The sequence below is a fragment of the Rhipicephalus sanguineus genome, chromosome 6, assembly GCF_013339695.2.
Source record: "Rhipicephalus sanguineus isolate Rsan-2018 chromosome 6, BIME_Rsan_1.4, whole genome shotgun sequence".
In the NCBI taxonomy this organism is placed as follows: domain Eukaryota; kingdom Metazoa; phylum Arthropoda; class Arachnida; order Ixodida; family Ixodidae; genus Rhipicephalus; species Rhipicephalus sanguineus.
Genome location: NC_051181.1, coordinates 79,461,579 through 79,489,137, shown reverse-complemented (window position 1 = coordinate 79,489,137; position 27,559 = coordinate 79,461,579). Strand labels below are relative to the sequence as shown.

At 47.5% G+C, this 27,559-nt stretch overlaps 1 protein-coding gene across 1 annotated transcript in view; it reads right to left on the bottom strand.

Annotated features, from left to right (window-relative positions):
- The window catches only part of LOC119395932 (uncharacterized), a 351,513-nt gene that overhangs the window by 291,953 nt on the left and 32,001 nt on the right, over nt 1–27,559 (bottom strand). The gene's annotated exons all lie outside the window — the stretch shown is intronic.

Sequence of the window (27,559 nt, the reverse complement as noted above, 5' to 3'; positions counted from 1 at the left end):
CCTGACGTCGTGCAGACAAGCGACAAGTTTTCGCCACTTCTTGCGAGTTTAACAAACAAACGGCCGGCCGGCTTGGCTAATCTTATGTCCACAAGCAGCATTGTCTAAAATGATCTCTCAGGAACATCTCAGCTCAAGATGTTTTGCGAATACTTTTTTTTTTGTTTTTCCATGGTTGTTTCTGAAAATTATTCGGTTAAAACGCGACTGCATGAAGTGCACCGAGTAACGTAAAAATGCGACCATGCCACGTGCACGAGACAACGTGACTACTTTCGTTTGAATGCATGATTCGGCCTCTGAGGTTGCACGCAAAAATAAAAAAAGAAAAGAAAAAGAACATAAAAGAAACCGACCCGCTTTCAGGTAAGAAGACCAGTAAAAAAAAAAGAGAGAGAGAGAGACCTGTTTACCACTCGACTCGCGATCTCCTTTCTGAAATAAAGTCTTCGCTGGGATTGTCGCCTTTCAGGCATCGAAAGCCCGATATTTTTTTTTCCGGCATAAAGAAATGCCTTTGGATCTACTTGCTCTCCTCGCTGACCATAGTTTAAGTAATCTTTTGCAGCGATTCTCTGCTGCAGGCGTTGAACTTCTCAAGTTCCTCACAGTTCTCAAGTTCCAACACAGAATATATAACCAGGCTTAGGAGACGCATAAGTGGTTGTGAATGCTTTTCGAAATAAATGTGCATGTTTGTTTTCTGTTAGAAAAGGTATGGGTTGGGTTAGGCAGCATGTTATAACAAAACTTGATTTTATTTCAGAAAGCACGCACGAAAACACTTGCTGCTTCAACTAACCGATTATAAAATATGAGTTAGCTCTCGAAATTGTGCACCACTTTTCAATCATGTATAATGTTATAAGTCGTCTTTCACAAATTGAAGGCAGGCCCACGAATATTTTGTCTGGCAAGTCGGTACAACAGTCGCGGGTTTCGAACGTCGCCAGAAATCAACGAGCAAACCAATTTGTCGATAACACTCGCAGAGTCCTTTGTGGCATTCACCTAGACGACTCGAACGCGAAAGCTAGGGTGCCTTCATTCGCGCTTTCTGCAGGCATCGAGGTACACTAGGAAGGTCATCTTCTTTTTCTGCCTCAGTCGATGTGTTTTTTCCAGTCGCGCCACCGTACGAAAGCATTCTGCACCTAACGTGGGCTTGCACTGCCTCCAGGATCGGAGGCACCTCACCTGGTTTTGCACTCCCTCCGTGATCCGCCCACCTTTGACCAAGCTACAATGTCATGTGATCATGCGACGTTACGTCGCAACGACGTCACAAATTTTGGTCATATGATGACGTCATATGGTGACGTCATCACGTGACGATGATTTTCGGCATCATTCGTGTTGTCCCCGACGCCGCGGCACGCCGACGCCGACGGCCAACTTTCACGTTAGATAAGGCATCTAAGGCTTTCGCCTTAATACAAAGAATTGTTGGCCCGGCGGTGCATATTGGATCCGGGCTCTGATTACTACGTTAACGAGCCGTTTCGACCGCTAGCAGTCTCTGCGCTTTCGCATACCGTGCCGCTATTGGTGCGGTCCTTCGCGAACAGATTACTGAAAAGCTGGGTTCGTCGGTGCAACAAAGCGAAGAAACGAGCGCACTATGACGGTGAGAGCACAGAAAGACAACACCGTAAGCGCGCTGTGGTGGTGTGGTCTCCTGTGATCTGTGTAATCGTTGCGATTGTGCGCTGGTTTCTTCGCTAGGAAGAACGGACCAGCGCGGAAAGCCGCATCACGCACTTTCGGAAGTGTAATTCCTCACCACGTAATTTCCAACAAGGGGCTTAATATAACATTCCAGTGGATGCCTTCGTACTTTCGTATCTCTGAAACCTGCCGTTGTGCCTAAGGGCCTGGGATATTCCGCTGCTAAATAGGAAGGTGTGAAGTATAGACACCGTAGCGGCAGCCGCGCTTCCATGGGCTTTGACGTACTTCTCAACGCACTGCGGCGACTGGTGATCGGCCAATTTTCCGTGCAGGTGCTACTACAGCACCGTCCACATCTCTCGACGGGCCACAAGGCAGCGAAAGCACAATTGTGCTTTTTTTGAGAACGACGGGCTTGTGCGAACGCCTCTGACTTGTGGTGCAATCCCGCACGCTGCAGTGAATTCACTGCATCTCTTCTCTCTCTCTCTTTTTCCCCTCTTCCCTCCTCTCTATTTCTTGTCTTTCTACTTCCCTTCCCTGATCCCCAGTGTAAGGTAGCCAACCGGAAGCGTTTCTGAATGCCTCCCTACCTTCTCCTTTTCTGTTTCCTTCCTTATCCATTAAACCTGTCCTGCAGCAAGACAAGTTGGTGAAAATCGAGTAGCCTAAATTCTCAGTGCCCCTCTAACATAATAAAAAAGGAACTATCACAAAATATCAGTATAAAATGGAGCACGTCGTCGATGAACATAGAAACCGATGTTATGAATAGAGCTCAAAAACCGCAGGTTAATGCGTAGAAACTGCGTACGTCTAGTTTTTTTTTCTTTCTTTTGTATGGTTTACGCTTGTTGAGAACGTAGACGTAGCATCCAGTGCCTTGTTCGATGCTCATTTCATCATCATCATCAGCAGCAGCAGCAGCAGCAGTAGCAGCAGCAGCAGCAGCAGCAGCCTATGTTAGTTCCACCACAAGACGAAGGACTCTCCCAATGATTTCCTATTTACATTGTCCTGTGTGAGCTGATTTAATTTTATGCCGGAAAATTTCTTAATTTCACCACCCCAAATAACCCCCTGACATTCTCAGCTGCACTCCCCGTAACTTTGTATCCGTTCCGTCACTCTCGCTGACCATCTGTCCTACGCCTTAAGTTACCTGCACAGGTCGATTCCTTTTCTGCTATATTGTAGACTAGGATGGCAGCTACCTTTATTTGTTTTTTTTTAAATGAATGTACATTAAACATTTGTGCTCAATATCTTCCGCGTATTGGATGGTTTTCTTTAAATATTCGTGCCTCCGCTTTTATTCTAAACATGCAGGATGTAGCACAGCAGTGCTGCCGTGAATGCCACTGAATGCAAGAGGGAAAATGAAAAAGAAAAGGAAAGTCGGCATGCTGAATGACCTACCAACTCCTAGATAGATAGATAGATAGATAGATAGATAGATAGTATGATAGATAGATAGATAGATAGATAGATAGATAGATAGATAGATAGATAGATGATAGATAGATAGATAGATAGATAGATAGATAGATAGATAGATAGATAGATAGATAGATAGATAGATAGATAGATAGATAGATCACTGCAGAGCGGCTAGTCAACGACGTCCCCACAGGTGTGGTAGGGTATTTTTGCCACCATGGATTGCGCGGCGTAGACTCGCAGTGAATAAGGGTATCACGTGTATGAAGGTGAGCGAAGCACAGAGTAATACTGAAAGGCGAGCTAGTTGGTACAGATACATCGTAATAACTTTTTCGAGCGCAGACTGACACACGGACAAAGAGAGGTAACGACACTAGCGCTACCATCAACTGAAGGCTTTATTCAGCAAAGGAAAACATATATATATATATATATATATATTATATCCCTGTCACCCGCTGCCCATGCGCACTGTCGTAGGTGCAATGTCCGGAGCTATCAACCCATATCCGCTGCTACTCCTTTCTTTCAGTAGCTTTTTACATGCGCTGTCGCACCGAATTAAAAAGACCGCCCATTGGTACGGACTGAGTGTTGCTTTTACGGCCAAAAACAAACGGGCTAAGCTGTGCCCCATGGTTGGTAATAAGTTGGATGCTGTAGGACGAGGAAGCACACAAACCTAACCTTGTTTATTGTATTCCTCTAGCATGTGGACGAGCGTATGTGGGGCAGACTGGTCGCTGCCTAAATATACGCCTAAGGGAGCACCGTTCGTCTTTGAAGGGTAGACCGCGGACGCATTTGGCGATGCGCTGTGCGCAGTGTGGGTGCGAGGCACGCTTTTAGGACACAGTCATTCTGTTTAGGCACCGTGATCGCACCACACGAGAGCTCGCAGAGGCATATCACATCCACATCAGGGAGTCATCTTGTATCAGCCACCCGCCATTAAGCATTTCTGAAAAAGAAGTGACGCTTCTGAAAGAAAGGAGTAGCAGCAGATATGGGTCGATAGCTCCGAACATTGCACGTACGACAGTGCGCACGGGCAGCGGGTGACAGGGTCGGTATATATATATATATGCATATATATATATATATATATATATATATATATATATATATATATATTATATATATATATATATATATATATAATATATATATTATATATATATATATATATATATATATATATATATGTTTTCCTTTGCTGAATAAGCCTTCAGTTGATAGTAGCGCTGGTGTCGTTCCCTCACTTCGTCCGTGTGTCAGTCTGCGCCTGAAAAAGTTACTACGAAGCACAGAGTGTGCGGCGCGTCAGTCGCACTGCTTGGCTGTGTTATATATTGTGCACAGCGCACCACGTGTCGTTCTGATCGTTCGCAAACACGTCCATTGAGCCCCTGTGATAATCACTTGGCATTTATGCGGCAGACACTCGCGTTATAAAACCAAGCGGTGATGCGGAAATAATAAGAGGCGTGCTCCCGTCAGCGAACGTCTTCTCTTTTGTTATGGAAGCCCGGACTGGTTCCGTGAATGAAACCCGAATCCCCGAGGGCTGAAGTGAAAAACACGGCCGAGCTTCCCCGTCAAGGCTGCCCTTTAAGAGACAAAGATGCGCTGAGTGATTAGGAAACGGCTTCGCGTCGTCGAGGAAGTGAAAAGACGAGAAGAAGGCAAGACGGACGAATACAGCGGAGGCTGCACTGCATGGTATCGAAAGGTTGTGGGCGCCGTGGCGAGAGAAGTACAAAAAAAAAAAAAAAAACGACTTAAGCAACCTGGGTTGAAAACGATGAAGGTGTGTGGGAAAATATTTATCGGACAATGTGATTTGGCTTCTTACGTACTTACCGAGAGGCGTTAAGCTTTTTTATCCGCTTCAGCCGCGGTTGTTAGCTTCACCAACCACATGCTACAGGGCACGCTGAATCATCTTGCTGTGGTTGCAGTTAACCACGTGAACACTTCTTGTCCTTGCCAATTCAGCCGCTTTATGTCCATTGGACTGGAGAACGGTGTGCAAAGTTTAGAAAATTAGGGAATCCGCGATTTCCTTCGGCGTTATTTTCTGGCCGCAGCTTTCCGTGCCACGTTATGCTGTTTGGATTTTCCTTCTTTTCTTTCGCTTCAGGCATCCTAGATTCATTTGTGTCAGTGTTCACTTAAAGGTTATATCCTGCAGCCTACATAGGTAGCAAGGCTCCACGGTTAAGCTCCATGCAGTTCACGAGTGTTCAAGGCTCATTTATCAAGCGTATTACTAGCGTCAAAAATAATTTCTGCAACGCTTTTGGTGCATTTCGCAACTGTCCTGCGCTGTCCCGTGGTCTCAGGATATTGTCAGCGGCGAAGGCATTTCCGTTTAGGCGATCTAGAGCTGCGCTTAGTTTTGTCTTAGATTCTCCAGAGACGGGCAGTAGCGCAAGAGCTGGCCGCCTTTGATGTCCAGCACAGATACGTTAGTGTGTCGGCGCCAACAACAGTGGCCTTTCTCTTCTCCTCTTAAACTTTTCTTTCGATTCCTCCTTAACCAGTGCACGGTACCCAACCGGGATCAACCCTGGTTAACATGCGTGCTTTTTGTTTTGTTTTTCCTTCTATTTATGGCACATACCATCTCTGGGAGATTGGCCAATATTTCGTTGTTTAAAATTTAGAAGATATTTTGGAAAATAAAGAATGATATAAAAAGTAAAACTAAAATCCTGCATGCGTTTCTTTTATCCTTCTTCCTCTGCTTTTCTTCCTCTTAATTGTTGGGGTTTAACGTCCCAGAACGACGATTTGATTATGAGAGAAACCGTAGTGGAGGGCTCCGAAAATTTTCACCATCTGGGGCTCTTTAACGTGCACCTAAATCTAAGTACAAGGACTTCAAGCATTTTTGCCTCCATCGAAAATGCGGAACCCGCGGACAGGATTCGATCCCCCCTTACAAAAATAGATTTATACAGCTAAACACAATTTTAAAAGGTCTAAATCCATTTTTGTAAGGGCCGCGACCAGCGGGTCAGCAGTCGAGCACCATAACCACTAGACCACCGTGGCGGGTTTTCTTCTTCTTCTTCTCTTTCTCTCTCTCTGAGAGTGCGCGGTCGTCTTAACTTACTTTATTTTATCTCAAACTGGCATCAAAATATAGCATTACGTAATTCGTCCTTTGTAACACGAAAGTGTTTTATGCCGAGGTCCACTAAGACTTCCGTGACGTATTTCCGTCACGGAAGTACGTCAGCAAAGTGAACGGCATCAGATGGCAAAGAAAAGGCTATAAGAAAATGTTTCGTACACGGGAGTCGAACCCACGACCTCTCGGTCCGTGATGACGGCTGGCGGGCGTTTAACCCACTAAGCTACCGGCACACACATTATGGAGGCTACATGAACGCGCCTTTTATCTTTCACACTTTCCTCTCGCAGTGCTCTTGGATTGATGGATGGATGCTATGAGCGTCCCCTTGGTAACGGCGCGGTGACATCTGTGCCACCAGGCTCCAAAAAAAAAAAAAGAAAAACGCCCCGTTGCTACGAGCGTCCCATTCGGCGCGTTTCCACTACAAGTTTAATTTCGTCAACGCTTTAACACACCGCGAGATGATGGCTTCAGCCCAAGCCTCGCTCATAGCGTCCGTCCATATCGAAAAATAGCTCTCCGACGCTCGCTTGGCTGTCGCACCGCGTTACCCGCTCGCCCTGTGAGAATTAACTGCCAGGCTAGAGGGAAGACACAAAGCACGTAGCGTTTCTCTTCGCGTCTGACGACGCTTTGGATGAGTGCATACCGAGTGTCAGTGTTTATTATGTGCCTTGTTGATGGCCATATTTGCTCGGGATTCACCATATGCGGTGTCCACGTATATGTTAAGAACTTCAGCTACCGCAAGGGTTAATCATGATCATGGGCGTTAGTCGTCGGTACGGAGATGTGCCACTAGGCGACAACGTGAGTGAGATGCGTCCACATCAAGCGGTGCTATATTTGCCAAACAACAGTAGACATTGTACGAGCTGTCATATACCAATGCACTATAAACAATAAACTGCTTCGGTGACGACACGTTTCACTTTCGTGCTATACCGATTCCTATGACGGAGGGATCAACCATGATTTTTTCTTTCAATTATTGTGATAAACGCAGATGTTGGCGTACGCTACTCTCCGGCTCTCCAATAGGTGGTAGATGCAACATACCGTTCTATTTATTGTACAAAAGGAAATAACATCACGACGTTACAAAAATAAAGGCGTTACAGAAAACAGTTTTGTTATCACATGCAAATTAAAATAACGCCACGACATTGCAAAATAAAAATCCATACAAAACTAATGTTATTGTCGCATCATAATTTCTCAAATCGGCCTGTGGTTCATGCAATAATAATCGTTTCTTCACTTTTTTTTAGTGTTAAAAGCGTTTTATATTTCAATAGTATTTGTCACTAATAGCATTTCGGCCAGTGTGACATCAAGACAATGCTGGAGGCGCTCTCCACCTGACTCCCCTTAAATGAATGCACTTATAAGCTTAGATGTATAAACATATCTAAGTCCAGTTCATTTTCTGCACGATTTATGCCACATAGAATGCTATCTCCATGTCATGAAGATGTGAAGAAAATATTTCTAGACAAGACAACCGCTGACTATCAGCTAATGTTGATTGACAATGATTGCTTAATTTAATGGCATGGTCAGTGCAGCTTGCAACCACTGCCGCAGCGAAGGAACGATAGACCACGATCTTTGTCACTGCCCTCGCTACAGCGCGTGCCCCGCCATGGTGGTCTAGTGGTTATGGCGCTCGACTGCTGACCCGAAGGTCGCATGACCAAATCCCGGCCGCGGCGGCTGCATTTTCGATGGAGGCGAAAATGTTTGAGGCCCGTGTACTTAGATTTAGGTGCACGTTAAAGAACCCCAGGTGGCCGAAATTTCCGGAGCCCTCTACTGCGTCGTCTCTCATAATCATATCGTGCTTTTTGGACGTTAAACCCCATATACTACTACTACTACTCGCTAAAGCGCGCGCAGACTGCCGCTGGCTGCTGTGTTGGCCCGTCTTGACGACAGACCCCTGTCGGAATAGTCATTGCTAGAAGCGTTATTGAACTTGTTGCGTGGCAGTGGCCTATTGGATACGCTGTAGCACTCCAGCTTTGCACATGTTCTTTTTTTCTTTTCGCGCGCCCGCTCTCTTCTCCACTTTGCTTTCCACCTTTCTCACCCCTTTCCCTTAGTGTAGGGTAGCAAACCGGATGCTACAATCCTGGTTGACCTGCCTGCCTTTCTCTCACATTATTATCTCTCTCTCTCTGTCTTCACAGCATGGCTGTAGATGCCGTAGTTCGAGAAGAAAATAAAAACTCCAGGCCTGCGCTGAAACCGCAGCACTGTCAAAGCGAAAGCTGGAAGAGCGGCGTTTCTAGAGCCCGTTGTAAGCTCTCTTGGGGCTAATAATACAAGTACACTAGCTAGGTACCCACTACGCCATAAATCATAATTTTTGTGAAGTTGGGAAGCACCTACTAAGCCATTATTCGACATTCTGCGGGGAAGCGAGGCACCAGCTGCACGTCTGCAAGGCATTATGTGCACTTTGTTCACGCGACGACTGACGACGATGAGGAATTATGGCTCAGCCTTTTGTAATGGGTTGGAAGCTTTAAACGGCCCACCAGTTATGTAATTTGCATTGGGTGTCTCCCGGTCGCTATTTCCCTCTCCCGCAATGCTGTAGAACATACGTTGATGTGGGAGAGAGAGGACGGGGGGGGGGCGAAGAACTTTACTGAGACCCCGAGGAAATGGAGCGTGCGCTTATGGGCTTCCTTGGCAACCAATACAAGTGCACTTGCGAGGAACCCACTACGCTATAAATCATTGTAATTTTTGTGAAGCAGAGAACCAGCCACTATGCAATGTTTCGTCATTCTACGGAGAGCAGTGGTACCTGCTAAACGCATGTAAGGCATTATGCGCACTTTGTTGATGCTGTGCCTGATGACGATGAAGAATTATGGCGGAGCCCTTTGTAAAGGGTTGGAAACATTCAACAACCTACTCGTTGCGCAATTCGCATTGTGTGACGTCTGGTTATACAGCATTCGCGTTGTGGGACGCTTGGTGCTTATTTTACTCTTCTACCACGCTATATTGCATATGTTAATGTGGTTCCTTCCCGACATGAAGCCTGTATAGGACCTTTTTGCAAAGAGTGGTTGAATACTGGGCTCGAACGTCGTTCCATCCTGGAATTTTTTCTTATTTCGTTTTTTTTTTCTTATTTCGAGCGATAGTGGTTACGGACACCGGCGGCGGTGGCGGCGGAGAACTACGGCGCCAAAAACGGCCGCTGAAATGATCTCATAACAGCTTTCGCTGTAAAATAGCGAAAAAAGGACACCGTTGGCTCTTAAAAATAAAGCAACTTCAATTTCCCTGTTTTATGGCCATTCGTAGTGCGTGCTCGCTGAGTGAATGGTAACGCCAAAGGCTTCATTTATGCCGTAGGCATTCTTTTCCCTGACGTGCTGCGGACTCGAGCAATAAACATATCAGTTGATAGTCAGCGCTCCGTCGTGTACAGTCTATTTGATTGTCCCATTTCCGGGACCAATACGTCGCCCACTCCACGCAGCTCAACAGACGCAACTTGGCGCTTTGCAATAGATGGCTACGGCTCGCTGCCTCCGTGACGGCCGCTCTACTATTAAAATCTAAGTTGTCCCACACGTCGAAAAACGCTGAAACATTTACGAAAAAAAAAACCTAGCGAGATGCTTCACAGAAATTTGAAACACAACTTTCTACTCGTCAGTGACTCGTTCACGGGCTCTTCGGTGCATAAACAAGACGATCAGCTTGAAAAGAGGAAGTGCACTTCCTGTAGACTCGAGAAGGTGCGGGGAAAAGGGGGGGGGGGGGCAACATGCGGAAGATTCCCACGTGCCTCGAAGACCAAGTCGTTGATGCTAATGGATTTCGCGCGTAGCGTCTACCGCAGCGCTAAGCGTTTGTCTTCCTCTCCTTCGCCTCGGCGGTCGCCAAAAACCAGCACGCACACCCGCCGCCCACTCGAAGCCATACTGCGCGCCAGCACAGCAAGAGGCCGCCGCGACAGCTGGAGGTGACACTGGAGCGGACGTCGAGCGAACGTAGCGGCGTCATCGGGTGCGAGATATTCCGCCTCCGAGATAACGAGCCTACTCTCGCAACGACTCAACTTCGTGAGGAGAGTTCCTCGACGCTCTTTGTCGATGTCTTCGAGAGAGAAAGAGAGAGAGACGAAGAGAAAAGGCAGGGGGGTTAACCACTATTTGCTTGGTTGGCTACCCTACACGGGTAATGGGGGAAAGGGAGAATAATAGATAAGGTATAGAAGGAAGAACAAGGGTAAGAAAAAGAAGAGAGGAACAGTTAGTGGTGGTATTTCACCGACGCTCGTGAAATCCGGTCGTCTTCAAGTAGCGCAATAGGGAAGCCAATAGGGTAGCACAATAGATGGGCTTTCGTAGCCTTGTGCGTGCGCGAAACCAAGAGCCAAGGTCCAGGGATACTGTTTTCTATTAGTGGTCTTGCATTCAGACGACGGAGACGGCCTCTAGAGCACGTCGTCGAGACTGGTAAGATGGGCAGTGGCACAGAATGGTCTCAACCGTCTCCTCAAGGTCGCGTAAGTTGTATGCCGCACTGTTAGCCATTCCAATGAGAGCAAAACTATGCATTCGCAAATGCCACACCCAGCCACATGCGACGCAGCATAGTTCATTGTTGGGTAGCGCACAAACAGACACGACACGAAGGAAGAAGACGGAACAAGCGCTGGTTTATCAACTGAAAGATTTTATTTGAAAAGTTCAGATATATACAGTCAACGTAAACCACACACGAGCTTACGACTGATCAATGAAAACAAACTCTTGCTCAGGTAGTGACACCGACGGCTGACTAATGCAGTTGCTATCACACTCTGCCATGTGGTATGCCTATGCTATCTCACGCGTAAGTTGATCATGATAATGCAAGATGATCGGGGTTTGCGCAAACGAAGGCGTGCAACCGCATTCACGACAACAGCTAGCGAGATGAGAAGATACCCCACCCTTCAAGGAATTGAGTAAGACTTGTTGCTGGGCAAGTTGGTTGAAATCTATGGGGTACATTTTAGCGCAAACTATGAAAGAAAGCACGACCTTTCTGCTTTCCCCTACTCTTTTCCCGTGCTTTCTTTCATAGTATGAGCTAAAATCTACCCCATAGACTTGAAGTAATTATCAAGCTCACGCAGCCTGATAACACATCTGGTAGTCTGTCCGATCTAGACACTGCCGCATGTGCAAGGTATTCTCTATGACTCAGTTGGCTGAAAACATCACAGTAACTTATTGAGTGCCTCGTATGAGCATAGACTGTGGCCTGTGATCTCGTTGGCGTTAGCAAAAAGGACTCTCAATGTTTGCGAATGCGTGGCTTCCGACAGCATTTTCTTTTCTCCATAATTCACGTGCCGTTCATGCCAAAGAAATTGCTTTTGCGTCTTTTTTTTCTTCCTTCTTGTTTGTGTGGACAAACAATCGGTGACAAACAAGCGCTAGTCCTCGACGGTGTCGGACACGATAAACAGATTTGTTTGCATTCAGTGACGCGTCAATTATTTAACGAACAAGCATAGATGGTACATGGTCGCGCTGGCAAATTCCGTTACATGTAACATAAGTTAACTTGTCGACCGCCTAATCCTGTCCCGGTAAATTAACGAGGTGGGCGTCCTCTTTCTTTCTTTCTTTCTTTCTTTCTTTCTTTCTTTCTTTCTTTCTTTCTTTCTTTCTTTCTTTCTTTCTTTCTTTCTTTCTTTCTTTCTTTCTTTCTTTCTTTCTTTCTTTCTTTCTTTCTTTCTTTCTTTCTTTCTTTCTTTCTTTTTCTTATTGTAAATAGGTGGAGTCAGCGAGAGAGCGTCGTCACAGGACGCTGAGATCTTTTTTTCTGCCACTTGAACTCAATCCGAGTCATTCGCTTAGTACTGCTGGATTCCTAATGACCCTCGCCCTTCCCTTGTTTAAGGCGTTCGATATTCTCTTCTGCGTGTCCTTTTGCTGCCTTTCAAGCCCGCTTGTTGGCACCCTCTTTGTCTCTTGCGGCCTTTATTTTGCCACAACGTTAAGCAGAGAAACGCGGTACGTATAATCAGCTCATTCTGCAGCCGTTTCTCCTCACTTCCTTTGTCGTCGTTGTTGTTGTTGTTGTTTTTCGCTCGCTTTGATTACAACGCACTTCACCTTGCGTTGGTAGTTCTTATCATTCCGGAAAACGCCGGTCCGTTTAAGAGGCGAGCTTACGAGCCCATCTATAGGTCCCTCAATTGATAGCGTTCATTAGGAAACCACTTACACGGTTAATCGTACGTCTATCGGGGAGATGTTGACGCTCTTTAGGTGGCGCCACCTACTACTTAACGAGCGGTGAACGGTCTCCCTTTTGTTGGTGTCGTTGCAATAAGAAAGAGAGTAGAGTGGTCCATTGAGGTCTTTACGAACTCCGACATTTGGTTCCACTAAGGACGCCAAGTCGTCCGTGCCTTCTCTTCCCTCTCTCCCTCTCTCTTTCTCGGAATTCTCATTTGCCACTGACTCGTTCGCTACATCTGGAGCAGCGACACAATCCGGTACCGTAAGTTGCGGATATGGGAACGCTGTTTATTATAGCGAAGTCCTTTCTTTTTGGCTGTTTGTTTTCTACGATCGATCGTCCGAGACTTTTGTAACCGTACGTGCCGCATGCTGTGGCGAGTAACGTACACAGTGAATAGTCCCACGCATGAAGAATTGGTTTACCGTTGAAACTCGATTTAACGAAGTGATGACATCGCCCGAAAAATTTCGTTAAACGGGGTAATTCGTTAAATTGAGCAGGAGGTATTTCGGTCCTTCGAAATCTGATATAGCAACGTAGCGACACCTCAAATGTTAACGCGGCCTTTTATTTGCCGCTAACACACGCCTGCACGTGCGACGAATTCGCGAGGGCAGCCCGGACATTGATCTTTGCATGTCCGGGTGATGCAGTTATGACAAGCGGCCGATACGCAAAGACCGGGAGAACGAATGCAGTGATCATGCAATCAGGTCGAGCAAGAAAGTTGCAAGGAGACGATCACTGTCTTCTGTGGCATAAACCAATAAATAAGGAAAACAATCATGGTGTTCCCTTGGGAGGACTTACAAGGGCAACAAACCACCCCTGCCCCTAGCGCCATTTCGTGCGTAGAAGCGCTACCGACTATTAAGCCTGTTGTTCCGTGCATGGGCGCGGCGTGGAACCTTGCCAAAATAAAACTATAGCGTCAGGACTAGGGCGGCTAGATGTCTTAATGCGAAATCCGATGGTGTCAAAATCAGAAATAAATCGCTGCATTTTTTACTCATTTATTTCCGGAAAATCTTCGGTGAATGAGGTTTAGTGTCATGATAGCTTTGTTATTCAAGTTGTAGACAGCATTGAACCCTATGGATACCTGCCTATAAATGGAAGTTTCTTTGTTAGATTGGGAAATTCGTAAAATCTGGTTCTGTCAAACCGGCTTTTAGCTACACACACACACACACACACACACACACACACACACACACACACACACACACACACACACACACACACACACACACACACACACACACACACCACACACACGCACACACACACACACACACACACACACGTGTGTGTGTGTGTGTGTGTGTGTGTGTGTGTGTGTGTGTGTGTGTGTGTGTGTGTGTGTGTGTGTGTGTGTGTGTGTGTGTGTAGCGTTGTTCGTTTTCGGTTTTTATGTTGTTTTAATTTCCGGGGCCAAAAGTCGGGTGCTATTTTTTAAGATGGCAGGTCGGGGAGAAGTCTTGTGTTTTTTTTTTGTACGAACCATACTGAAATTCCAGTTTTTTCAGGTTATACTTACAAATGTTCGATCGGATACATTTACAGAAATCGGTAAGTAATAAAGACAGTAAAGGGCATTGATAACTTCTAGAAAATGAAATATTTGTAGGTCTACCCTGAACCAGGAAAACTCACTCACTCACTCACTCACTCACTCACTCACTCACTCACTCACTCACTCACTCACTCACTCACTCACTCACTCACTCACTCGCTCGCTCGCTCGCTCGCTCACTCACTCACTCACTCACTCACTCACTCACTCACTCACTCACTCACTCACTCACTCACTCACTCGCTCGCTCGCTCGCTCGCTCGCTCACTCACTCACTCACTCACTCACTCACTCACTCACTCACTCACTCACTCACTCACTCACTCACTCACTCACTCACTCACTCACTCACTCACTCACTCACTCACTCACTCACTCACTCACTCACTCACTCACCCACTCACTCACTCACTCACTCACTCGCACATCACCAAGGTGACAACGGAGCCAGAGTCACCTCTGACAAATGGCGAAGCGGAACGCGTTCAAACAGAAACTGCTTTGCCAGATTGTCATCTAGGCGCAGCCGGTTGACGTCGCACCGAAAATGTATGCATCGTAATGTGTTCCATGTGGCCGCTGCTTAACTTGTGGGTAAAAATAAAACGCGGATTGTCCGGCTAACAAATTCATCAAACCATCACTTTAAGGTCCGAATTACAGGGGTAAGTTTCCGCAACTAGAACTGCAAAAAGTAGCGACAAAGTATGTTGCGCCCGCTTGACGCCCGATAGATTATTGAAGTGGGTACGCAATGTTCGCACCTAGCTACTGGCAAATCTGAAAGGCCACACCCCGCTCAACATTCGCGAACCTTAATCTCAAATTTCATTTGCTGTGCCACTAAATAGCTGTATTTCGCATTTTCCCCTGGAATTTGCTAAAAATGATCTGTTAAAAGTGATGGTGAGTTTCCGATAACACGACAGAGACGCATCGAATGGGGCGGTTGCACCATTCAACAAGAGGAGCGACAGTAGATAAATGCAGACTGTGTACATACATCTCAACTTAAACTGCAGCGAGGAAGGCTTCGTGATCGTCCTACGGGAAACCTAACCTGCCTAACCATTTACTTGTTGGACAAGACATAACCGATAAACCTCCGTGAAACTGTCGTTTGCAATGTTCTGCGTTTTCCTAAGCCTAGAGGGAAAGGAGGGAGGGTTTCGTATAGAGTACTGTGGTGCACATTCTTCTTCAAGGCAGAAGATTTCGGAGGCGGGGCGGTGGTATGGACTTGGTTGGTTGGTTAATCCTCAGCTACTTGGCGCAACCCACCGTAGGGGATCGCCCATGAAACGGGTGGTACCTTATTTTAGAAATAGAATTGTTTTACAATCCGAATATGTTTAGGCATGGATGGTTTAAAAATAAATTCACTGGTACAATCCAGATTTTTTAAAAATTTAAGAAACCAATAGGTTGAAACAGTGAAATTGTACATAAACTTAACATTATTCTTTTTGTTTCCCGTAAATAATCGCACACGGCTTCGCAAACGTTCTTGTGGCTAAAGCCCATTTCAGTTGCACCAAAGGAAAGAACCACCGGAAGGGATAAATTTAAGCCCATCCTTCGGAGAGGTTGTTCTAGCAATCGTTTTCTTTGATTTGTGAACAATCTGCATGTTAAAAAGAAATGTTGCAGAGATCCACTCTCGTTGCAGCGGAGGCGTAAGGGTGACTGTACCAGACCCGACCTGTGTAGGTAACAGTTCAGAGGGGGAACTCGGCATCGTAGGTGACGGTGCTCGGCTGCTCACTCGAAATACGCGAGTTCGATCCCGGCTGCGGCGGTCGCATTTCGATGGAAGCATAAAGGCCGAGACAGACGGTACGATTTTCCATGCGATGCGACGTCCGACGCGGCGGTGGGGAAACCGCAATGGTGACCTTTCATAGCATCGGACAGCCACCATTCCGCTTGTCGCACCACCGCGTCGGCCGTCGCATCGCATCGAAAATCCTACCGTCTGTCTCGCGCTTAAGGCTAGAGGCCCGTGTAGTGTGCACAGTAAAGAACGCCACGTGGTATAAATTTCCAGAGCCCTATATATTACGGCGTGGTTAGTAATCATATGGTCGTTCTGGTTCGTAAAACCCCAGGAATTATTGTTGTTATTAACACCACATTTCGGTGGTTGCGTGCCTGCTAAACAGCGCCTTAAGCTCCGCAAGGCTATAGCACGAGCATGACTTGTGACGTTTGTCATGGTGCAACGCAATATGTAAGCAATGATTTCCTCTTCAACATTTGCTTTCGAAAGCTGATGTCGTCGAAGATGACGTCATTCGATAAGGCTTCACTGGCAACATGAATCTTAGGCGCCGGTAGTGCTACGTTCGATAAGTTCGGCCATGTGCATGAATCGAAGCGTATGCCGCCGTGACAGCAGAGCGGTTAAGGAGGACGTCGGATGGAATTACGGACACACCTAGAAGGAGGCAAAGGGCAAGAACATCGGTATACTTTGACCTAGGTGAAACATGAGAGCGTCAAGTGGTCAAAATCATACCGAAGCCCGCCACTAAAGCGTGCCTCATAATATCGTAGTTCTGGACCCTGTTTCAGAACATTTAATTTTTAGCAGCGAAGCTGTTAATGGTAAAACGGATGACCACAAAAAACTATCATCACCATGAACGGATATGTGCCGCAGAAATTGGGCAAATCCCACTACTCGCTGCTGGTCCACTAAAAAATGAAGAAGGCAAATAAGACATAAATAGAAAGAAAGAGAAATAAACGGAAGAAAGACAGAAAGAGAAAGGAAGGGAGAGAGTAATCGACAGAAAGAAAGGGAAGAAAAACAGAAAAATAAAGAAAGAGAGAAAAACGGAGAATCAAGGGGGGAGAAAGAGAGAGAAAGAACAAAAGAGAGAGAGAGAGAGTAGAAAGATAGAAAGTAACCGACGTTAGCCAGAAGACTTGAGGATCGACTAGCTTCGCTTTGCCAAGCTTTGCGCGACTTAATGCAAACTTCCCGCAATTTTTTTTTTTTGATAGCATCGAAGACTATAGTCAAGCCTCCCCGAATACCATAAAAGGCTTCAGCCTCTTCCTTTAAACGTACGTTTAAAGGTCTGCGTACGTTTTAAGGTCTGCGCAGTACAGCCATAGACACCCTCTGATAAGACCCGCTAGCCTACGGAGAACAAGACCTCAATCTGCAGTCGTCAAGACATTATGCAATTAATTGTCTTGACGTTCTTTAAGGGGTAACCCGAGTTGGCCCCGGAGCTGGAGTGGCTGTTTTACTGCGAGGTGCTGCTCATGAAGCACATGTGCGGGCAAGTAGCCGCGGTCAGCTTACAAGACTGCACAGCCAGATGGTCAGCGAGCGTGGACCACGTGCAAGGGCAAGCTTGTCCATCGACACAAAAGAGAAGAATCCAAGAAACCAAAAAAGAAGAATAAACGGACGCAGGCTTACGGGAATCGGATTTTGCTTGTTTAATCCGAGCTAGATAAAAGATCCTGTTTCACCTGAAGAGAATATGGGATGACAAATATCCAAAGCGCAACCTTTGGTTTCCAGAAAGCTGACGTGCGGACGGCGGGGTTATTATCGTCTCCTATTCGTGGTCCTGGTAGGGGTATGGATTTGCTTACAAGGAGAGAGAGAGAGATAAAGGGAGAGAGAGAGAGAGAGAGAGAAACAGATAAGCTTACATTAGCGAACCTTTGAAAAAGAATGTATCGAGGGGCCCGTCTTCTACTTAGACATAGTCATATGAAACCAAAGAAAGCATACGGTGCGTTTCTTGTATTCCTTAGTTGAAGTGTTGAGCAAGAGAATGGTTTGAGGGTCTCGTTTACGATTTGACAGAACCTAATGAAGCCAAGGAAAGCACAGAAAACATTGCTGGTAGTTTTCCACGCTAGTGGAGTAATTGTAACACAAATATAAATGTATTAAAGTGGGCGAAAAAAAAAACACCTTTGCCGTCGGTGGGGCCGGGCCAGAACACACAAGCTTCGAATTACGTGTAAGCATGCAAAGGTTTATTGGTCAGCGGCGAGCTCGTAAGAACATCACGTGCTACGTGACGCCATCTGGCGAAAAGTGTGCTCCACCGTCGCCGCCTTGGATACGAGTGGCGCTAGGAGTAGGCTAACACTACCAGGGATTACGCGAACAAAAATACCCAACAAAGCGGACGGGGAAACGCCCGCCGTCGTAACACAACTGGTGCAGCATCGGACGCGTAATTGGAAGGTTGTGGGTCCGGGCCCCACCGACGGTAAAAATGTTTCTTCGTCCATTTTAATTCATTTCTCTTTACGCCATAGTCACTACACTACAGCCACAAACTGCAAAGAATGACCCCTATGCTTTCCTTGGCTTCAATATTTGTTGACTTGATTGGTTTGTATTAGTTGAAACGAAGCAGTTATGAGATAAATTGTTTACGAAGTTGTTCAGGAAGACATTAATGAGAGGCTTAAAGGTGCTTTGATGAATTTATAACACTAGCGAACACACACCACAGACAACACAGAACGGGGGAGGACAACCACTGCGGTTCTAGCGGTTGTCCTGCCATTCTGTGTAGTCTGTTGTGTGTTCGCTAGTATTGTGGATTCAATAATTCAATACCAACAAGCCCAGCAAAATGCTTTAACTACTTCGGATGTTTGCCTGGCTCACTTCGGGAATCTTGCCCCGCGTGTACGTGGTACAAACACACACGCTCACACAGAGACACATATGGAAACATGTACGCGCACATAAGCGTTAAGCAGATGTCACTCAATATGATGGCCTGGGGCAAAGGGTTTCACGCGCAGCTGACTGATGTTAGGCATGTTTTCGTTGACGAAGGCCAGCTTGTTTTGGAGACACACTTGCTGCCGCGCGTGAACATCGCCGCGTTTGAAGGCGTAGATGCTGTAATTGGTGATGACACTCGCTGCCCAGTGCCATTAAAAAAAAAAGTACGACGACAGATGTAAGCACAGTCACTGCTCGCCAACATCTGTATCCCCCGTGCTAAAGGTTTCCAGGAAATGTGCCCGTCTGTAATGACGGCGAGAAATCATTATTTGGGCAGCTGTAGTATGTATAAGTAATACATTGTTTACATGTATGTTATGGAAGTGTATTGATAAATTGTGTAAGGAAACATAATGATATTTGCACAAATCAGCATGAATTCAATACTCATAGATAATAGATTCTCCGTTTCGAAAGCCTGTACTTTTGCCTAGTTTATAATTATGTACGCTCCGAATCTGTTAAAATGTTCGACTATTTCAGGAATGTACGCCTTCCTTTTCCCTTTGATAACCAAGGTTACAGTTGACTCCTTTATGAGTCCGCTTAGCGGGAAGTGAGCAGGCAACAGGCATTCGTGTTATACTCTATCTCACAAGCTGGTTCCAGCAGGGTGGAAGCTACGAGGTGTAAGCACGACACTTGCTTGCACAACAAAACATAGTTTTGTTTCTACTTGCATTGAATAATTGGCAAGGTTAAGAAAACTGCGTTTGTTTGGCATTGTCTACGTCACAGCGGTACGTGATACGCTAATAACGATTCCCCCGTACGCCATCTGCCTTTAATTATTCCGTCAGTAACCGCCGGTAATTGTGGTGGCGAAGCGGCATAGCAGCCCCCATGCAGGCGCGACCACTTGGTTCGATTCGAACTCGCGCTTGCTGCTTGCCCACTGCCCTGGCAGCAGATAGATGAACGGTGGAATCGGCTATCGCTTTGAGTCATCTCACGCGGAGGACAAAGTATCAGGCATGTATCGTTCATATTATTGAGATGGACAATTTTTTTTTCAGCCACGCCTGCTAACCATTGTCCCGAGAATCTGCGAATGAATCTTGGAAACAATGGAAAATAGTCACCAATATATTGCCGTCGAAGCGTCAGGACGCAAATATAACGCAAACGCAAGCGTCGGTTTAAAATTTACGGGCCACGTAACGCACGACGACGACTTTATGAATTTGAGGCCGAAGGAACCAGGTAATTTCGACGGGTGCCGCCATGTTGTTTGATCTCTGGCGCCGAGCGGACAACGTGGCGCGGATGAATACATCGTGAGGTGTGTTCACTCTTCCTATCGGCTAAGCAGCCTCGTCGCCTTCACAGTGCGGCAACCAGCTTATGAGATGAACTGTAGGTTGCAATGCGCCCATCAAGAACAGCTATGTCTATTGTTACTTTATTTGTACTTGTCATCGTTGTCATCCTTATTCTTCTTTGACGCTTTTTTAAAGAGGATAGTCTTTCTTGGGGAACTTAAACGCAGAAATTTTGGTCTGTATGTCTGCCTGTCTGTCTGTCTGTCTGTCTGTCTGTCGCACGATTCAATTTCAGCCACCCGGCAGCAGTTCAAGCACTTGCTGAACGCCCAGCCATGTTAAACTGGTAGCTGCGTTCATACGGGTGAACATTGTCGATCAAAAAGCAAATATTACGAATATCTGAGGCGCTACATCAATACGTAAGTATTTGGTGGTGTGTTCCTTTATTAGAAAATACATAGGTACGTAATTATAAAGACCCTTGTGTTTCCTAGACTGCGCTGAAACGGCTCATCAACGGCCGGCAGAAGACTATCGTCTTTCGACGACATTTGTAGCGTAGCACGCAGATACGCGGGCAATTTTTGATCAGGAGCTCTCCTATTATAATAGGAGGTCTTGTTCCGACTTTTCTCTACAACATCGTGTATTCGCGACTTGATATGTTTGTTTAATGACCCCTGTATGCCTCGTCCCGGATGACGTGCCCCGCCGCCACTGTTTGCGCGATGCGGTGCAACAAATTTTTGATTTTGCCGCAGTGGGCTAGCTCGAAAGCCAGGGCTTTACTTTTAAACGCCATTGGGCAAGCAGTAACAATGCTACAGGCGACCTCTTTCTGCGAATTTCTTGTTTCTGTTATGGTTAAAAGCAACATGCATAAGGTTGCTTTTACGACGCTACACAAGCCACTCCTTCGTCGTCAATGAGTGGGTTGTGTAGCGTATTTTGACGAAACTCTAAAGGCTGTGAGAATGAGCGCACCGCCCACGGACGGCATCATCTTGCTATTTCAAAATGGCGTAGCTTCGGTAAATCAAAACGGACGCTTGATTTTCAGACGCTACGCGAACGAAGAGACAGTATCCTTGGTGACTCCTGTGTGGTACCGGCTCTTGTAAACGAATCATTTCAGGCTCAAGTTTAAAAGTTCCTCTTTTATTAAGCCTTTCTTCCTGCCCACGCGGCCGTACTTATTACCTTTAATCCACCTCGTTGTAAGGTTACCTGAGAAGGAAGGCTTGGGCTACATGCCTTTTTCCCACGTAATGTTCTTGTACTTATTTTTAAGGTCAGTGCGTCTTATGTTGTTCACCGCCATTAACATTTCAACGCGATTGCTGAGCTTCTTTAATGAACCTTATCATGACCCAGGCCTTTTCGTAAGATGTCCCCCTTCCGAGGTGCTTCCTCCTTTAATCTGCCTGCTCTTTTTTAAAAGGCATTGTAAGATGCTGGTTGCCTCGTGCTTTTTGAGACTAGGACCAGCGCATTTCTGAATCAGCTTGCAGGCAAGGTACGACCCGAGAAGACTTTGTCTCTTCTCAAAGACACAGAAGAGTTTTCACTGTTCTGTCTTCCAGCTGTTTCTTTCTGCTTTCGCAGCGTGTCACTTGGACAGAGAAGAGCTCGTCGAAAGAGATGAAACGTGAACTGAAACTCGCGTCTCTTTCTTTTCGCATCTTTCAAGTCTTCGAACCTTTTAAGCGTATTGTTCCGGCTTCAGAAGGCGCTCGCTAAGATCCATTAACCGGTACGCTGTTCCACCTGTCTCTCTCTCTCTCTCTTTGTTTTTGTTCTTGCGGCTACATCCTTGGTCACCCGAAACGTTGCGGCCGCTAAAAGCCGTAGGAGAACTGCATTAAGCTACTCGCAATACACGACACGGTAACGTAACAAAAGCGGCGCACTCTGTAAGTGGAGCGATGCGACCTGTCAACGACGTGTCGGTACCGTTTGGGTGTCTTGTTAAGGTATCCGTCTGAAATGCGTAGCGGCGCAAGCGGCGCTGTCTTGAAGAAAGGAGTAAAAAAGATTTGAAGAGTCTTTCTTTTCCTTTACGAATTCGTTAACAGGCTAAATGGTACATCTTTCTTGAGTAATAAGTGGGTGCAGCAAAAAAACGACACAGAACATGGGTGGAGGCAAAACAGCGTGGAAATTTGCTGACTTCCAAAAGTTATGTTTTTAGGCGTGCAGACATGTTATGACAAAACATATGTATAGATAGTGACCTTTCAGAACTGGCATTTTCCTAGACTCAGTTCAATGCGCCTTCTTTTCTTATAATATTCGAATATCTCATCTTGTTCTTTCGTCGTAGCGGTTATACAATTAGCCGTGCGTCAAAGAAAAGCCATTGGCATGTACTCCTTCGTGACGCGTTCGCATCTAGTGTAACGCGCGCGCGCGCGCGCGCACGCACGCACGCACGCACGCACGCACGCACGCACGCACGCACGCACGCACACACGCACGCGCGCACACACACACACACACACACACACACACACACACACACACACCACACACACACACACACACACACACGTACGCAGCGCAGACGCACATCATCACGCACAGAAATACACCACACACGCACACACACGAACACGGCACGCGCAAAATAACGATCGCCCACGCCCCCATCATCATGGAAGGTGCATTATTTAGTTGTTCTTTTCTCCGTCCTCCTCTGTCGAGCGCTCTGGCTTGTCAGTGATGAATTACCACCAACACCGCCAAGTTTCTCTTCTCTCTCTCTCATATATATATATATATATATATATATATATATATAGTATTCCGGCGCAGAGGCAGCATCATCGAGCGTGCAGCAGACGCTCGAGCTAGCGAACTGCAATAAATCGCCTTTATATTTGGTGGAGGTGCGGGGTAACGTTCCCTTTACCTTCCCTCTACCGTCCTGGATCTCCGTTCTCGGCGGCGACCTTCTGCTATGCCGGAGGGCAAGCAACAGACGCTTTCATCACCACCTGCCACATGCCCGGCAGTCTTCCGCAGCGGGAGCCTCCAATCTTCAGCGGAACAGACGACAACAACGTTTAAGATTGTCTGCCGACTTACGAACGGGTGAGCGCTCTAAATAAATGTACGGACGCGGACAAGTTAACACGCGTGCCCTCCTATCTCTCGGGTGTGGCCACTCTTTGGTTGAAGAACGACGAGGGAGACGTCCAAACATGGCTGCTGTTCAAAACGTCAATCACGGCAGTATTCGACCGACCCGCCGTCCGAAAACGAGCCAACAGCGTTAGCGCACACGCGCACAAGACACGGGTGAAACGTTCACCAGCAATATTGAAGACGTTGTCGACCTGTGCAGACGTGTGAACGCTGCGATGACGGAAACCGAAAAAATCAAGCACATCGTGAAATAATATATGACGATGCTTTTAAAATACTGTTGGCGAAGAACCCGACCACAGTTAACGACGTTATTAGCTTGTGCCAGAGCTATGATGAACTGCGGAAGCAACGAGCTCTGACAAGACGTCCTCCCGCACACGATTTGGCCTCACTGTCGAGTCTGACCAACGGCCACGACAAAGCGCCGCTGATAGCCGAAATCGAAGCCTTTGTCCGAGAAGAAGTCGCACGACAGCTCTCTGTGGTGCCCATCACTCAGGAACCTACCACAACACTGCCATCGTCCCTCCGTGGCGTCATTCAAGGAGAGGTCGCTGAAACGCTGCGAGCTGCCTGCGAGCAAAACCTTGTGGCTGCTCCACTCACATACGCTGCGGTTGCTGCCATGCCCACTCGCAAAGCGCCTGCCCCACCGTTCCAGCATCCTGGGAACTATCCTCCACCTCCTGTCCACTGGTCCAGTAGGCCACCGCCAACCCATGGCGCACGCTCGACAATCGCCCGATTTGCTTCGCATGTAGATGCCCCGGACACGTCGCAAGGTACTGCCGCCGCCGGGTCCAAGCTACCGAGGACAACCCTCCGAGATCCGTACTTCCCGCTTGATTCAAACGCGCATTATGCTTCCTCCGCGCCAACGCAAGCTCGCTACCAGGCTAATCGCCGCCCTAGATGGGAACAACTTCGCTCGCCCTCTACCCGCCGACGGTCCCTTTCCCCTATGCGTCGGCGGCCCGCATCTAACGAAGAGGGAAGCTAGACGATGCAGTTTCCGAGGCAAGAACTACGCAAGTTTCGGTTTGCCCAAGTCCTCATTCTTTCCCTGCCAATGTTATTGATGTATTTGTCGAAGGTGTCGCTACAGTCGCTCTTGTAGATACCGGTGCTGTTGTTTCTGTCATCGATGCTGGATTTTGCTGCTCACTTCGTAAAGTCACGACGCATCTCTCCGGATTGTCGCTTCGCACAGCCAGCGCTCAGCCCATTCAACCGACCGCAGTCTGCACTACCCGTGTGACCATTCAGGACGTTCTGTGCATGATACAGTTCATCGTTCTTTCATCGTGCTCCCATCCCATCATCTTAGGATGGGACTTTCTGTCGCGTCACAACGCCGTAGTAGATTGTGCTCGGGCTGAGGTTGAATTCTGCTCACTCGATGACCCAGCCTCCGTAGACCCCCAATCTTCCGCTAAACTTGTCGTCACCGGCAACACCTACGTACGTCCGTGCTCTTCGGCATTCGTACAAGTCTCGTGCAGCGCCATATCCAACGGGACGGTCTTATTCACGCCATCTCACATATTCGTTACCGAAGAGATCGTCCGTTGCGTTTTGCTGCTCTTGACCTTGTCAAAGGTTTCACTACAATGCCCATTTATAATCATCACTCTTCACCGCTATCATTGCTTTGTCACGAATGCCTTGGCCACGTCGAGACGGTCAACTCCACACGAATCATTTCTGTCCTCGATGAGGTGTCTTCTACGCCATTCTGTGGACTGGGTGCCCTCTCCGCACCCAGCGGAAGTATTCCGGCGCAGAAGCAGCATTATCGAGCGTGTAGCAGAGGCTCGAGCTTATTGAGAATGCACTGGTGTGGCAGGAGCTGACGGCGTGCGGTTACCCTGAGTACCTAATTGACTCAGTAGGGCGCGAGTTGGCTCGTGCAGTGCCCGCCCAATCCGGACCCACACAGAGACGGGCCGCGATTCCGTACGTTCCGGGAGTAAGCGAGCCCCTTGCACGAGTTCTGCGGTCTTATGAGGTGCAGGCTGCGCACGTCCCGTCCAGGAAGCTCCGGCACGAATACCTACGTGTGAAGGACCCTCTTGAAAAGGAAAGGTACCCGGGTGTCGTGTACATCATCCCCTGTGCGGACTGCCCTTACGTCTACGTGGGGGAAACCGGCAACTTCAAGACGAGACTTCAAGAGCACAAGAATGACGTCAAGAATAAACATGTTGCGTCCAATGCCGTGGCCGAACACTGCGCAAATACGTCACACGCTATCAGCTGGAAAGACGTCCGTGTGATTGCCAGGGAGAACAATCGTGCTACACGCCTTTATCTGGAGTCCCTGATCAACCAAAGCACGCCGCACACCCTTAATCGCAACGAGGGTAATATTTCTCCGATGTATGCCAGGTGTCTTGGTCACGTGATGCGCTGCGCTTAAAAAGGCGAACTGCTGTGCCAATCTTTTATTGTGAACATGGTTCCCGTGGGGGAGTAGAAACGTTAACACGTTCGTTTTTAAACCATTTGGTCGGTGTCCGGATCCCTTCAACTAGTACGTCCTCCAAGGTTGAGTGTTTAAAACAAAAAGTCGCAGTTTCGCCGCAAGGGCGAAGTGACGAATGCAATATCAGTGAATTGTAATGTAATACGAGATAAGGTTTGCCGTTAACTTTTTTAGCATCCGGCCTGGCGTAATGCGACACAGCACTTGCGTGAGGAAACGCGGCCGCTGCGGCGAGCGCGTTTCTCCCTTAAACGCTAACAGGGCGATGAGAACATAGCCCGTAGAAAGGTATGAGCCGTCTGGTGATCTTTGTGAAGATGAGCACGTGACCGCAACCGGCAGGTCAATGTGCGCAGTTTCTGCCGGAGCGACGTAGCCCCCCTCCGCGACCCTCCAAGGGCCCTTTGCGTGTAAAGACGGCCGAGGCCGACGCGTTTTCCTTCTGCTTGAGACGCGATCTTCGGCTGCACTCGCTCGCTTTCACTCGCACATAGAAAATGTGACGCGCTGTGCGACGTTATCAATTTGGACTCTTTACAGAGACTCATGGCGACTTCGAAAATGCGCCTGGAGTGACCGTATAATTTCTGTCATAATACAAGGTGAACGAATATTGCGTTTGGAACAAAATCACAGTTTCACCGCGAAGGCGAAGCATTGAATGCGATTGCAACAAATTGTAGTGTTCTACGAAGTAAGGCTGGCAGCTAGCTCTTTTGGATCCGGTCTCGCGTTACTCTAGAAAACGCTGGTGTAAGAGAATACGGTCGCTTTAGGGAGAGAAGCGGTGTTCGCGCAGTCTCATCGCGTTGAGAGCACAGCACGTAAAAGGGTATACACCTTTTCACAGGAGCACCCTCGCACCCATGCTCGCACCAGTGCGCTGCAGGGGTCGAGGGTATGTTTTCAGTGTTGCCATCGCGCTTTGGGCTGCGCATGTTGTATCTGTACGCTTGGTACGCTTGGATGTTGTGTGTGAATTAGGCCCTTCTTTGCGATAAAAAGCGATTGTCATGGCCGGAAATGGTGCGTATTCAAAGAACCGATCGTCTGGCCATCACTGTGTCGTGCACGGGTGCACGAACAATCAGCGGAAAAAGAGCATTTTAGGCGTGATTGTGTGCCCGCAGCACAGCACGCCGCGCGAGGATTGCAAGTGTGACATGTTCTCGCTGTATCACTTTCCGTCGTCGCCGGAATTGCAGAAGAAATGGGTGGCGTCGGTAAATCGGAAAAAAACTTCCGTGCTTTGGGCTGCGCCAGTGCTGTGTGTGTGTGTTGCTTCGGTACGCGTTTGTGTGACTGTGTTATGCGCCTGTGTCCGATACGAAGTGACTACCATGGCAGAAAATTTACTGCATTCGCATAGCAAGTCATCTGGTCATCACTGTGTCGTGTACGGGTGAACGAACAAGCAGCGGAAGAGAAATATTTAAGGTGCAATCGTGTGTCTGCAGCGCACGTACGCCACGCGATGAGTGCAAGCGTGGCATGTTCGCGCTGCATCGTTTTCCTTCGTCGCCTGAATTGCGGCAGCAGTGGGTGGCTTCACTAAATAGTAAGACCTTGCGCGTGTCGCCCTGGTCACGCCTCTGTTCCCGGTATTTCGTTGGCGGCAAGAAAAACGACGAGAACAACATTCCCAAGCAGCATCCTAGATAGGAAAGAAAGGTACGCAAGCCACTGATAACTCACCTACTAACTCGTGAGAATGTTGCAGATTCACACTTCATATCGTCCATAACACAGCGGCCGACACGGCTGCAAG